Source organism: Chiloscyllium punctatum, chromosome 9 (assembly GCF_047496795.1).
Source record: "Chiloscyllium punctatum isolate Juve2018m chromosome 9, sChiPun1.3, whole genome shotgun sequence".
NCBI classification, from domain to species: domain Eukaryota; kingdom Metazoa; phylum Chordata; class Chondrichthyes; order Orectolobiformes; family Hemiscylliidae; genus Chiloscyllium; species Chiloscyllium punctatum.
Window position 1 is genome coordinate 10277968 of NC_092747.1, and position 14641 is coordinate 10292608.

General features: G+C 44.6%; 1 protein-coding gene across 13 annotated transcripts in view; it reads left to right on the forward strand.

The window, feature by feature from the left end:
• Positions 1-14641, forward strand: part of pnpla4 (patatin-like phospholipase domain containing 4) — a 77961-nt gene that overhangs the window by 5452 nt on the left and 57868 nt on the right. Inside the window, exon 1 of one of the 13 annotated variants that reach the window (XM_072576877.1) lies at positions 8396-8416. The exons of the other annotated variants lie outside the window; for them this stretch is intronic. The gene's annotated coding sequence lies outside the window, so the exon portion shown is untranslated. Of the gene's footprint in view, positions 1-8395; positions 8417-14641 lie in introns of those variants that run through there. 13 annotated transcript variants of the gene reach the window in all.

The following is a 14641-nucleotide window of genomic DNA, read 5'->3' on the forward strand; positions in this document are numbered from 1 at the left end:
TGAACAGGTGCTGAAGATGCCCAGAGTAAGATATAAATGGAGTGTTAATGATGGTAAAGAAGGGTTAGAGATGTAAAATGGGTGTGTAAATGATAAGTGTGAAAAGGAGAAAATCGGTCCACTCTGCTGAAAGCAAAGTCAATGAGAGACAAACACATGGCTGTCTGGGGATGAGGGATTGGATGTAAGAAAAGTGGAGGAGAGAGGTCATCTTCAGAGGTTGTGGAATACCATATTGAGTCTTAGAGCTGCAAGATGCCTAAGTGAAAATTAATGTGTTGTTTCTCCAGCTTGTGTTGAGTTCCATTGAATTACAATAACAGAGCTAGAACAGAAATATGGCACGGTGGCTCAGTCGTTAGCACTGCTGTCTCATAACGCCAGGGGCAACTGTCTGTGTGGAGTTTGCACATTCTCCCCGTATCTGCGTGGGTTTCTGCTGGGTGCACTAGTTTCCTCCCACAGTCCAAAGATGTGCAGGTTAGGTAAATTGACCATGCTAAATTTTCCATAGTATTCAGCGATGTGTAGGTTAGGTGCATTGTTCAGGGGTAAATATAGGATAATAGGGTAGGGGAATGGGTCTGAGTGGGTTACTTTTCGGAGAGTTGGTATGGACTTATTGGGCTGAAGGGCCTGTTTTCACACTGTAAGGATTCTCTGATACAGTCATTCTTCTATAACGTGATGATTATGTTCATGCGTGACCTCTTGTTATAGAAAAATTGAGCTTTGAAACCTGTGCTTAATGTGTTAGTGCTGTAAGCATGTTACAGCCAACACGTTTTAAAGGTTTCTGCTGTAGGAACAGTGTCAATCGCGTTACAGCAAATTTGCATTGATGAAATGTGCCTTGTAACCACATTCCTGTATTCCCATGCCCTCTAGACTGGCCCCCTATTCCATCCTGTATAACATTGAGGTCATTCAAAAATCTACTTTGCATGCTTTAACTTGTAGCAAGTGCTGTTCAGTCATCAACCGCCTTACTTGCTGACCTACTTCATACTAGATTGGTCAAATTATGGCTTGACTTTTAAAAATTGTCATCCTCGTTTCCAAATCCCTCCATGCTGTTGTCCCTCCCTGTCTCTGTCATCTCCTCTAGTCCTACAATCCTCAAAGATATATGTCCTTTTCTAATTCTGGCTTCTTGGAACATCCTTGATTTTAGACATTCTGCTAATCATGGTCAAGTCTTCAAACTAAGCTTTGGAATTCTTTGCTTACACCTTTGTCCCTCTTTGCATTGTTTCTCTCCTTGATGGCAGTCTTAAAGCCTATCTCTTTTTAGCCATGTGACCTAATACCTGCTGATCTTGCTTGGTATCTTATTTTGATTTTATGAAACAGTTTGGAACGCTTTCTTATATGAAATAGATTTGTGTTGATTCCCTCTTAGATTCTGTAATTGTGACAAGGCACTGCATCTTTTAATAACTGTCTATGTGAAACAGCGGTCTTGAATTTTGTGGCAGTAATGACAGCAAAGCTGTCAACATTCCACCATCTCCTTTGAAACTGACTTCTGGAGTCTGTTCACATGCAGTCATTAAAAGATGCAGAAATCAAGTAGTTGCTGTTTCTAAGTTTCCCTTTTGGGCACACTGTTAACATCCTTGGAGTTTGTAGTTAACCAGAAATCCCTGAACTGATGGGAGCATGCACTTTAGCCTTTGCTGTAAATTATTCTTGAAAGCTCCTTGTTGAATGAGGTGAATAAGGTATTATAGAGCTTTCAACAAAGAAGTAATTTACAAATTTTAAATAGCTTCTCTAAATGAATAAACTAATTTTATGGATGTAGGTTTACTCTCTGAACTGGAAGGTTCATTTCCAGACGTTTTGTCACCCTGCTCGGTAACAACTTCAGTGGGCCTCAGGAAGAGCACTGCTGATAATTCCTGCTTTCTGATTATATAAATAAAAAGCAGGAATTAACAGCAGTGCTTTGCCTGAGGCCCACTGAAGATGTTACCTGGTATGGTGACAAAACATCTGGAAATGAACCTTCCAGCCCAGCGAGCAAACCTACATCGAAAACCTCAACCTGAGCTACAAATCTTCTCAAAACTCACTAATTTTATGCTTGTGAAATATTGAATTTTTCCAAGATGATAAAAGATGATGTTTAATCTTCTTTTGCTTTAAAAATAGTTTGGTTATATTATTTTGACCGGAATCCCATATTTATGTCCCAATCTTTATTTATTCTGTATAAACTAGTATATTGAAAGGACAATATGTGCTTTTAACTTCCTAGTTTGCTGTCTGTGAGAATACTTTGGTGAAATAGGCTATTTAATCTGATGGTTACCTTTATTCTTACTGGGTACCTGGAGATATGTTTCTGCTTACATTAATATCTAGCTGGTTTGATTCTTATATCTTGGAAAATGTGATGATTGTACTTAGTAAATCTTCCAAGGAGTTTACGTAATCTTCTATTATATAAACTCCTTGAGTATTTCAATAAAATTTTGGAAATCCGGGCGGCACAGTGGCTCAGTGGTTAGCACTGCTGCCTCACAGCGTCAGGGTCCCAGGTTCGATTCTAGCTTTGAGCGACTGTCTGTGTTTTGCACATTCTCCCCGTGTGTGCGTGGGTTTCCTCCGGGTGCTCCAGTTTCCTCCCACATTCCACAGATGTGCAGGTTCGGCGAATTGTCCATGTTAAATTGTCCATAGTTGTTAGCTGCATTAGTCAGAGGTAAAAACAATGACTGCAGATGCTGGAAACCAGATTCTGGATTAGTGATGCTGGAAGAGCACAGCAGTTCAGGCAGCATCCGAGTAGCTTCGAAATCGACGTTTCGGGCAAAAGCCCTTCATCAGGAATAACAGGGCAGGTGGGTTACTCTTCGGAGGGTCGGTGTGGACTTGTTGGACCGAAGGGCCTGTTTCCACACTGTAGGGAATCTAATCTAAACTAGACTGGGTTTGCATAGATCTGTTAAATATCCCAGATAATGTAATGTTCAACACTAGTCAGTGGAGACATATTTGTCACTATTTTAACCATCTGGAAAGTTAGAACATAAGACAGTGAAATGTACAGCACGGGAACAGGCCCTTCAGCTCACCAGGTCTGTGCTGATCACGATGTTCATCTAAACTAATCCCATCTGTCTGCCTATGGTCCACATCCCCTCTATTCACATGTCTGTCTAAATGGCTCTTAAGTGTTGCTATAGAATCTGCTTCTACCACCTGCCCTGGCAACATGTTCCAGGCACCTGCATAAAAGCTTGTCTTGCATCTCTCCTTTTAACTTTTCCCTCTCTCACCTTAAACCTAAACCATCTAGTATTTGAGATTTGCACTGTGGGTAAAAGATTCTGACGAACCATTCTGTTGCTACCTGTCATAATTTTATATACTTCTGTCAGGTTGCCCTCAACTCCAATGCGAAAATGATCCCAATTTGTCCAACCTGTCCATACAGTTGAACCATTAATCCAGGCAACATTCTGGTAAACCTCTTCTGCACCCTGTTCAAAGCCTCCACATCTTTCTTGTAATGTGGCGACCAGAACTGCACACAATACTCCAAACATAGTCTAATTATACCCTGATACAATTGCTCACATCTATTAGATTTGATGACACTAGGGGAATTTTGAAGTGAGGTGAGAGTCTGTTTAGCCTTTCTGTTCAAGTCAGATAAATTGTTTTTGAATTTGTGGTAATAATGGTAGCAGCAGTGCACACCATGGACAAGATGCACTGCGGAAGTTCACCAAGGCTCCTCAGACAGCACCTTCCAACTCATGACCACTGCCATCTGGAAGGCCAAGGGCAGTAGATTGGAATGCCACCACCTGCAAGTTTCCATCCAAGACATTCACCACCCTGACTTGGAAATCTATTGCAGTGTCGCTAGGTCAGATTTCTGGAATTCTCTCCCTCAGGGCATTGTGGGTCTCCCTACGGACTGCACTGGTTCAAGAAAAAAAGCTCTCAAGTGCCATCTCAAGGACAGATAGAGATCGGCAATAAAAGCTTGCCCAGCCAGTGACATCCACATCCCTTGAATGAATAAAAGCAATTTATTTATTGGTCCATGTCATGAAGACAGTATTTTTTTATTCTTGCATTGTTATTTGTAGGAGTTTGTTGTGCGTACATCAGCTGCCACAATTTCAATAACGTCTATATTTGAAAGGAGTAGTTATCTAAAGCTCTATGAAAGGTACTTTATAAATAAACTTTTTTTTTGGCTTTCTCTTAGAAGTCAAACTTGGCATCCTTCCCAAGTCATCTCCTCTTGTGGTGAAGGCGGCTTTAGCCATTTATCCAAGGTTTCTGAGTGGAGCAGTTACAGAAACACTACAGAAAAGCTGCAAATAGAGAAATACATTGGCTTTAAAAAGGCCTTGCTCCCTGACTGAGCCAGAACCGAGCTGTGTCTCTATCATACTACAGAAAAAAAACGGTTTTAAAAAAAAATGAGGCCACTCAGCCCTTTGTCTCTGTGCTGCCTGAAAAATGAACCAACTAGCCACATCCTATTTTCCTGCACTTGGTGCATTGTCCTCCAGGTTACAGCACTTGGTGCTCACTCAGACACTTGTTAAATCAGCTGAGGGTTTCCCTTCAACTTTCTTTTCACACAGTGAGCTCCAGATCTCTAACTCCGTCTGGGTGCAAAGATTTTTCCTCATTTTCTCTCTAATCTTTCTAAATCTCTGTCTCAGCCTCCTCTGTTGCAAATAGAACAATTTGGCCGATCCAAACTTTCCCCAGAGCTATACTTTATCATTCTAGGCACCTTCACTGTAGATCTTCACTCTACTCTCTGTAGTGCAGCAATAACTTTTCTGTAATGAGGTGAATGAGTTACATATTAATGCCGGAACATTGATACACATAACCAGAGAGACAAGGGGTTAAAGGGATTCCTATGTGTTTTAACTTGTCATTGGTCACAAGAGTTGACAGAATTGGGCTCAAATTAGAAGCGTTGCAGTAACTAAACCTGCTGATCCTGCTTAAATGTCCTCTCACCAGAGACATGGGACAGGATTGATAGCCCCTAGTTGGACAGGAATGAGGGAGGTTGGGAGACTGCCCTAGCTCAACAGAACCATCTCGCCCCAGAGCTGTTTGTGCAGATGTGGGTAGGGGGTGGGGCATTAGGTGGGGTGTGAATAGTGGGGGAGCTCATGAAGGTGAGTGGGGTGTGGCAGGCCAGGGTGTGGGCGGACTGAGGGAGGGGTTGGGGTGCATTTGGGGGGTGGAAGGGTGAGCGGAGTGCAAGAGTGTGTGTGTGTGTGTGTATATTTGGTGGGGTGGGTGAAGGGTGCGGGGTGACCGAGGGGTGGAATGAATGGGGATATGTAGAGGTGAGTGTGGGGAAAGGGGACAGTGGGGCATGTCGCGTGTTTGGGAAGATGGTGTGGGGTGAGTGAGGGGTGGTGGGGGTGGGTGGGTGGTGAATGGACAACTTTGCTTGGTAAGGGTCCATTCAGGTCAATGATTAGGGCTGAATATTCCCATTGCTCCTTCAAGTCCCTGTGATTTTGGGGTAGGGTGGAAGATGTAGGTTTAACCACATGGAGGTGACTTCCAACTGGTAGGTCAAGTGCAGTGCATTAGGCAGACGGTGAAGATTTCTCTGTTTACCCAGGTGCCACAACCCCCTAATGCTACACTGAACAGGGCTTCCTCACTGCAGGTTATGCCCTGAACTGTGGAATTCTGTTCCAAGCCTCTTTCTGCATTTTGATACTGTCTTTGATGGGTGGCTCAGTGGTGAGCACTGCTGCCTCACAGCGCCAGGGACTTGGGTTCGATTCCAGCCTTGGGCGATCGTCCATGTGGAGTTTGCACATTCTCCCCGTGTCTGCATGGGGTTCTTCCGGATGCTCCGGTTTCATCCCACAATCCAAAGATGTGCAGGTTTGGTGAATTAGCCATGCTAAATTGGCCATAGTGTCAGGTGCATTAGTCAGAGGTAAATTAGATTAGATTAGATTACTTACAGTGTGGAAACAGGCCCTTCGGCCCAACAAGTCCACACCGCCCCACCGAAACGCAACCCACACCATACCCCTACATTTACCCCTTACCTAACACTACGGGCAATTTAGCATGGCCAATTCACCTGACCTGCACATCTTTGGACTGTGGGGTAGGGGAATGGGTCTGGGTAGGTTACTGTTCAGACGGTTGGTGTAGGCTTGTTGGGCTGTAGGGACTCTAATCTCTTTTTAAAAACCCATCTCTGACGTAATCTTTTGTCACCAGTCCTAATGTTTCCATCTTTGAATAAGTATTAATTTAAAACAAAAGGACAATCTATTTATGATTTTCTGAAATTTCCTGGAATAGTTTTCTACATCAAAGATGCTATGTGAATGCAACAACTTGTTTTTTAAAGCAGCATACTTCCTGCATCCAAGTGTCTGATATGTGGCCCTTTTGTTCTTGTGCTGAGGTTTTCTCTGAGCTGTGGTGGGTGAGGCTCCTGCTGGTGTCTATCTGTTACACTGCTGTTTCACCCAGTGAATTTTACTCTCACTTTTCTATCTACACCTGCTATCACTTGACGAGATTTGCATTTCAGTTAATTTTGCGCAGTATTTTCTAGATCTTCTGTGAAATCTGTCCAGAGGCCCTTACATTAACCAAGGCCCGATTGGATACTGTTTGGCAATATTTTGTTGCTGTTGACCATTATTTGAGGTTATACCCTCTCCCTTCACTCTTCATTTTGATTGGTCCTAGTGTCCCTTTTCCTTCCAGTTATAGAATCATAGTGTCATAGAGATGTACCGGTTGGAAAAATAAGGGGGAGGCCATTAAAAACAGAGTTGAGGGGTGGTGAATATATGGAATGCTCTGCCCCAGAAGGCAGTGGAGGCCAAGTCTCAGGATACCTTCAAGAAAGAGATGGATAGAGTTCTTAAAGATAGTGGAATCAAGGGTTATGGAGATAAGGCAGGAACAGCATGTTGATTGTGGATGATTAGCCATGATCATAATGAATGGTGGTGCTGGCTCGAAGGGTTGAATGGCCTACTCCACCTATCCTCTATTGAAACAGACCCTTCAGTCCAACTCATCTGTGCCGTCCAGTTATCCTAAATTAATCTAGTCCCACTTGCTGGCACTTGGCCCAAATCCCTCTACCCTTGCTATTCATATACCCATCCAGATACCTTTTAAGTATTGTAATTGTATCCACTTCCACCACTTTGTCTGGCAGCTCGTTCCATACACACACCATCCTCTGTGTGGAAAAAGTTGCCCCTTAGGTCCCTTTTTAAATCTTTTGCCTCTCACCTTAAACCTGCGCCCTCTAGGTTTGGAATCCTCAACCACAGGGAAGAGACCTTGGCTATTTACATTATCCATGCCCCTCATGATTTTATAAACCTCTATGAGATCACCCCTCAGCCTCTGATGCTCCAGGGAAAATAGCCACAACCTATTCAGCCTCTCCCCATTGCTCAAACCATCCAACACCAACAACATGCTTGTATATCTTTTTTGTACCCTTCCAAGTTTCACATCATTTGCCAGAGAAGCTGTTTAGATGGTGGATAAAGCATGGCCCAATTTCCAAGGCAGCAGCAATCTGTCTTCTCCTTGGACAACTGAAACCCAAATTGCTGGAAGATCTCAGGCAGGCCTGGCAGCATCTGTGGAGAGAAATCAGAGTTAACATTTTAACAGGATGTTGCCAGGGTTGGAGGATTTGAGCTATAGGAAGAGGCCGAACAGGCTGGGGCTGTTTTCCCTGGAGCGTCAGAGGCTGAGGAGTGACCTTATAGAGGTTTATAAAATCATGAGGAGCATGGATAGAATAAATAGACAAAGTCTTTTCCCTGGGGTCGGTGAGTCCAGAACTAGAGAGGGTGAGAGGGGAAGGATATGGAGGAGACCTGGGGGGCAGCTTTTTCGCTCAGAGGGTGGTACGGGTATGGAGTGAGCTGCCGGAGGAGGTGGTGGAGGCTGGTGCAGTTGCAACATTTAAAAGGTATTTGGATGGGTATGTGAATGGGAAGGGTTTGGAGGGATATGGGCCAAGTGCTGGCAGGTGGGACTAGATTGGATTGGGATACCTGGTCAGCATAGACGGGTTGGACCGAAGGGTCTGTTTCCATGCTGTACATCTCTATGATTCTATAACAGACCGAAACGTTAACTCTCCACAGATGCTGCCGAGATCTTCTGGCAATTTCTGTTTTTGCTACAGATTTCCAGCGTTCACGGTTCTTTTGTTTCTTTCTTTTTAAGGTGCCTGAGCTGTGTCAGAATTCCAACGTTGACGGCTGTGTTGTACAGTTTTTTAATGTGATTGTCGGTTTGGTGGAGGTGGAGTGTCCCTACCTCTGAGCCACTAGGCCCGGTTCAAGCCCCACCTGTTCCAAAAGTGTGACATCACATCACTGAACAGGTTCATCAGAAAGTATGTAATGGGGTTGGAAGCTCTTGCAGGAAGTAAAATCTAATGCCTACTAGTATACTTTTAATGCTGTTAGGTGTCAGACCTGGCCCGCTGTTTGCAGTGCTTTATTTTCTGGTCTGCAGTCCTAGACCTGGTGACTAACGCAGTCCCAAAGACGCTTGACTGTTTCTTTCTGCATGCCATAAGCCCTGACATTGATTGTTATCTTTATATAACAGAGAAAAGACAGTGTGCAAATGGAAAGGTTAAGAGCCCATCTAAACTGGTTTATGCCAGTTTGAATTCAAATGCACTTTAGGTGCCGTGGTAATGTCCCCTCTCTCTGAGCCAGGGTGCCTGGGTTCAAGTCCTACCTGTTAGGACACATCACTAGATTGGTTGATTACAAACATCTCTTTAAATACACACACAGAGAAGGTCTTGTGGTGCAGTGATAGTGTCCCTACTGAGCCAGAGGATTTGAGATGTGTAGTACTGTCTCTCAACAGGTTGGTTTAGAATTTTTAAAAATAAACACGTACATGCACAAATGACCACAAGAGTGTGCTACTGCATTGGCTAGCTGTTATCGTTTAGTGCAGAGCAAGTACCACTTTTAAATCTCATTCTTGCTTAATGTCCATGTACCTGCTTTTGAAATACAGTAGAACCCCCGTATCCGCGAGTTCGGTTTCCGCGGTTTCAGTTATCTGCAGGTTGCCACAGTCTGAAACTATTACGTGGAACATTCCAGAGAGAATTCCAGGGGGCTGCGGGGGAGGTATGTTTCCCATTTAAATGATAGGGATCGCTACTATCTGTGGTTTTGGGCATCCGCGGTAGGTCTTGGAACTTATCACCCACGGCTACGTGGGGGGTTGGGGGCGGCGCAGAAGAGGGGGTAAGGAGGGGGGGGGGAAACACCAGTACAGCATGTACCTGGATTTCTAAACTGAGACATAGACCAGATTATAGTCACAGAGGCAGGTCATTCGAATGGATGCAATTTGGCACACTGACTCCAGAAGCAGACCTCTGCTACTCGGGAAAAGCAAGTGTTTAGGGACTAACTCCCTCAATTCCCCAGGACATCATCCCAGTGTTTCATACGTTGTAGGTCCTTTCGCACTCTCAATCACTCAGCTACTCAGCCACTCACCCACACCCTAAGAGTGCTCATACCTTGCATGCCAACCCAATGCCAACTCATCCTCTGACCAATCCCCTTGATTCCTCGTATACCTCCATGCTCCAACACCCACCCACTTTTAGACACTCAATGCCAATTCGCCTGGTACCTGTAATGGACAGACTTCAGGGAATATTATGAAGTTGCAAAAAATGTAACTTATTCAATATGTCTCTCACTCCTGTGCACTTGAGAGTGAAATAAAAAACTCAAGAAACCTGTTCAAAGCTTTTACATTACCTCGCATTTAGCATAGAGTCACCGAGTCATAAAGATGTACAGCATGGAAACAGACCCTTCGGTCCAACTCGTCCATACTGACCAAATCTCCCAACCCAATCTAGTCCCACCTGCCAGTACTCGACCCATATCCGTCCAAAACTTTCCTATTCATATACCCATCCAAATGAGGACCTTGGGCTCATCCGAGAGAACAGGATCTTTCTGGACAAGTCCTTCAGCGAGGTTATAACACCAATCATGCCAGAAGAGAGCAGACGATGAGGAAGGCAGAGAGGAGACAGGTGCAAGAGACCCCGGGAGAAGTACCAGTCAGGAACAAGTTGAAGCTTTTTGAAACAGTAGAGACTGATGACACTGCCAGTTCGCAAGGCGGCCAGGTCTGTCAATCAAAAGTTGGCGCAGAGGCAGAGCGGAAGAGTCGGACATCGCACAGAGCCGTGGTAATAGGGGACTCCATAGTCAGAGGAACTGACCAGGGTTTTTGTGGCAGCAGACGGGATTTAAGGATGGTGTGTTGCCTTCCTGGTGCCAGGGTGAAAGACATCGCGGACAGAGTGCAGGAAATTCTCGTGGACGAGGGTGAAGGGCCAGAGGTGGTGGTACATGTCGGCACAAATGATGTCAGGAAGAAGAGGAGGAACATACTACAGTGGGACTTCGGAGAACTAGGAAGAAGGCTGAAAAGCAGGACATCCAAGGTGGTTATCTCCGGTTTGCTTCCAGTTCCTCGGGCTGGTGTGGCCAGAAACAGGGAGATAATGGACTTGAACGTGTGGTTGGGGAACTGGTGCAGGAAGCAAGGATTTAAGTTCTTGGCTCACTGGGGTATGTTTTGTGGTAAGCATAAATTCTACAAGAGAGACGGTTTGCACCTTAATAGGTTAGGGACCAGCTTTCTGGCAGGCAGGTTTTCTACTGCAACACCGCTACGTTTAAACTAAGTAGTGGGGGGGAGGGGACAAACTGGATGTTTAAAAAGGAAATTGAAGGGAAAGTTAGAACAAGAGAAGTCATGAAAGACAACTGTATCAATGAGGCAGAAAACTCAGAAAGGGATCATGCTGTAAGGTTGAGTGAAACAGGGGTTGATGGGAAGGGTGAGAGCAGTAACAAATTAAAAATACTATATATGAATGCACGAAGTATTAGACATAAGACGGATGAGCTTGAGGCTCTTCTGAAAATTGGCAGATACGATATTGTGGGGATAACTGAGACGTGACTTCAAGTGGACAGGGCCTGGGAAATGAATATTTAAGGCTACACTTGCTATCGTAAGGACAGACTGATGGGCAGAGGGGGTGGGGTGGCCTTGTTGGTAAGGGAGGATATTCGGTCCCTTGCACGGGGGGGGGGGGACCTAGATCAGGGGATGTAGAGTCAGTGTGGATAGAGCTGCGAAATACTAAGGGTAAAAAGACCCTCTTGGGAGTCATCTACAGGCCCCCAAACAGTAGTCTGGATGTCAGATGTAAGTTGAATCAGGAGCTGAAATTGGCCTGTCGCAAAGATGTTACTACAGTTGTTATGGGGGATTTTAACATGCAGGTAGACTGGGAGAATCAGGATGGTATTGGACCTCGAGAAAGAGACTTTGTGGAGTGCCTCAGAGATGGATTCTTAGAGCAGCTGGTGCTGGAGCCGACCAGGGAGAAGGCAATTCTGGATCTGGTATTGTGTAACGAACCAGAATTGGTCAGAGACCTTCAAAGTGAAGGAGCCATTGGGAAGTAGTGACCATAATACATTAAGCTTCAATCTGCAATTTGAGAGGGAGAGGGTACAGTCGGAAGTGACAGTACCTTTGTTGAATAAAGGAAACTATGGAGCTATGAGGGAGGAGCTGGCCAAAGTTCAATGGTGCAATACCTTAGCAGGGATGACCGTGGAGGAACAACGGCAGATATTTCTGTGTATAATGCAGAAGTTGCAGGATCAGTTCATTCCTAAAAGGAAGAAAGATCCTAGGAGGAGGCATGGGCGGCCGTGGCTGACGAGGGAAGTTAAGAAACATATAAAGTTAAAAGAGAAAAAGTATAACATAGCAAAGATAAGTGGGAAAACGGAGGACTGGGAAGCTTTTAAAGAGCAACAGAGGATTAGTAAGAAGGAAATATGCAGAGGAAAAATGAGGTATGAAGGTAAACTGGCCAATAATATAAAGGAGGATAGTAAAAGCTTTTTTAAGTATGTGCAAGGCAAAAAAAATGGTTAGGACTAAAATTGGGCCCTTGAAGACAGAAACAGGGGAATATATTACGGGGAACAAAGAAATGACAGAAGAATTAAATGGGTACTTCAGATCTGTGTTCACTGGGGAAGACACAAGCAATCTCCCTGAGGTAACAGTGGCTGAAGGACCTGAAATTAAGGGAATCTATATTTGCCAGGATTTGGTGTTGGAGAGACTGTTAGGTCTGAAGGTTGATAAGTCTCCAGGGCTTGATGGTCCTCATCCCAGGGTACTGAAGGAGGTGGCTCGGGAAATCGTGGATGCGTTGGTGATTATTTTCCAGAGTTCAATAGATTTGGGGTTGGTTCCTGAGGATTGGAGGGTGGCTAATGTTATACCACTTTTTCAGAAAGGTGGGAGAGAGAAAGCAGGAAATTATAGACCAGTTAGTCTGACCTCAGTGGTGGGAAAGATGCTGGAGTCTATTATAAAGGATGAAATTACAACACATCTGGATAGCAGTAACAGGATAGGACAGAGTCAGCATGGATTTATGAAGGGGAAATCATGCTTGACTAATCTTGAATTTTTTGAGGATATAACTCTGAAGATGGACGAGGGAGATCCAGTAGATGTAGTGTACCTGGACTTTCAGAAAGCTTTTGATAAAGTCCCACACAGGAGGTTAGTGAGTAAAATTAGGGCGCATGGTATTGGGGGAAAAGTACTAGATTGGATTGAAAATTGGTTGGCTGATAGGAAACAAAGGGTAGTGATAAACGGCTCCATTTTGGAATGGCAGGCAGTGACCAGTGGGGTACCGCAGGGATCTGTGCCGGGACCGCAGCTTTTTACAATATATGTTTATGATATAGAAGATGGTATCAGCAATAACATTAGCAAATTTGCTGATGATACAAAGCTGGGTGGCAGGGTGAAATGTGATGAAGATGTTAGGAGATTACAGGGTGACCTGGACAAGTTAGGTGAGTGGGCAGATGCATGGCAGATGCAGTTTAATGTGGATAAATGTATGGTTATCCACTTTGGTGGCAAGAACAGGAAGGCAGATTACTACCTCAATGGAATCAATTTAGGTAAAGGGGCAGTACAAATAGATCTGGGTGTTCTTGTACACTAGTCAGTGAAGGCAAGCATACAGGTACAGTAGGTAGTGAAGAAGGCTAATAGCATGCTGGCCTTCATAACAAGAGGAATTGAGTATAGAAGCAAAGAGGTGCTTCTGCAGCTGTACAGGGCCCTGGTGAGACCACACCTGGAGTACTGTGTGCAGTTCTGGTCTCCAAATTTGAGGAAAGACCTTCTGGCTATTGAGGGAGTGCAGCGTAGGTTCACGAGGTCAATTCCTGGAATGGCGGGATTACCTTACACTGAAAGACTGAAGCGACTGGGCTTGTATAACCTTGAGTTTAGAAGACTGAGAGGGGATCTGATTGAGACATATAAGATTATGAAAGGATTGGACACTCTGGCAGCAGGAAACATATTTCCGCTGATGGGTGAGTGCCGAACCAGAGGACACAGCTTAAAAATACGGGGTAGACCATTTAGGACAGAGATGAGGAGAAACTTCTTCACCCAGAGAGTGGTGGCTGTGTGGAATGCTCTGCCCCAGAGGGCAGTGGAGGCCCAGTCTCTAGATTCATTTAAGAAAGAGTTGGATAGAGCTCTCAAAGATAATGGAATCAAGGGTTATGGAGATAAGGCAGGAAGAGGATACTGATTAGGAATGATCATATTGAATGGTGGTGCAGGCTCGAAGGGCTGAATGGCCTACTCCTGCACCTATTGTCTATTGTCTAAATGTTGCAGTTGTACCAGACTCCACCATTTCCTCTGGCAGCTCATTCCATGTACCACCCTCTGTGTGAAAGAGTTGCCCCATAGATCTCTCTTATATCTTTTCCCTCTCATCTTAAACCTATGCCCTCTATTTCAGGACTCCCTCACCCCAGGGAAAAGACTTTGTATATTTACCCTATCCATGCCCCTCATGATTTTATAAACCTTTATAAGGTCACTCCTCCGCCTCCAACGCTCCAGGGAATACAGCCCCTGTAGCTCTCACTAAAGCTCAAATCCTCTAACCCTGGCAACATCCTTGTAAATCTTTTCTGAACCCTTTCAAGTTTCACAACATCTTTCCGATAGGAAGGAGACTAGAATTGCACGCAATATTCCATTAGTGGTCTAGCCAATGTCCTGTATAGCCGCAACATGACCTCCCAATGCCTGTACTCGATACTCTGACCAATAAAGGAAAGCATTCCAAACACCTTCTTCACTATCCTATCTACCAGCGAGTCCACTTTCAAAGAGCTATAAACCTGCACGCCAAGGTCTCTTTGTTCAGCAACACTCCCAAGGACCTTACCATAAAGATTAGATTAGACGCCCTATAGTATCGAAACAGGTCACACCGATCTCCAAAGAGTAACCCACCCAGACCCATTCTCCTACTCTATATTTACCACTGACTAATGCGCCTAGCACTATGGGCAATTTAGCATGGCCACTTCACCTGACGTGCACATCTTTGGATTGTGGGAGGAAACTGGAGCACTCTGAGGAAACCTAAGCAGACACGAGGAGAATGTGCAAACACCAAACAGGCAGTTAC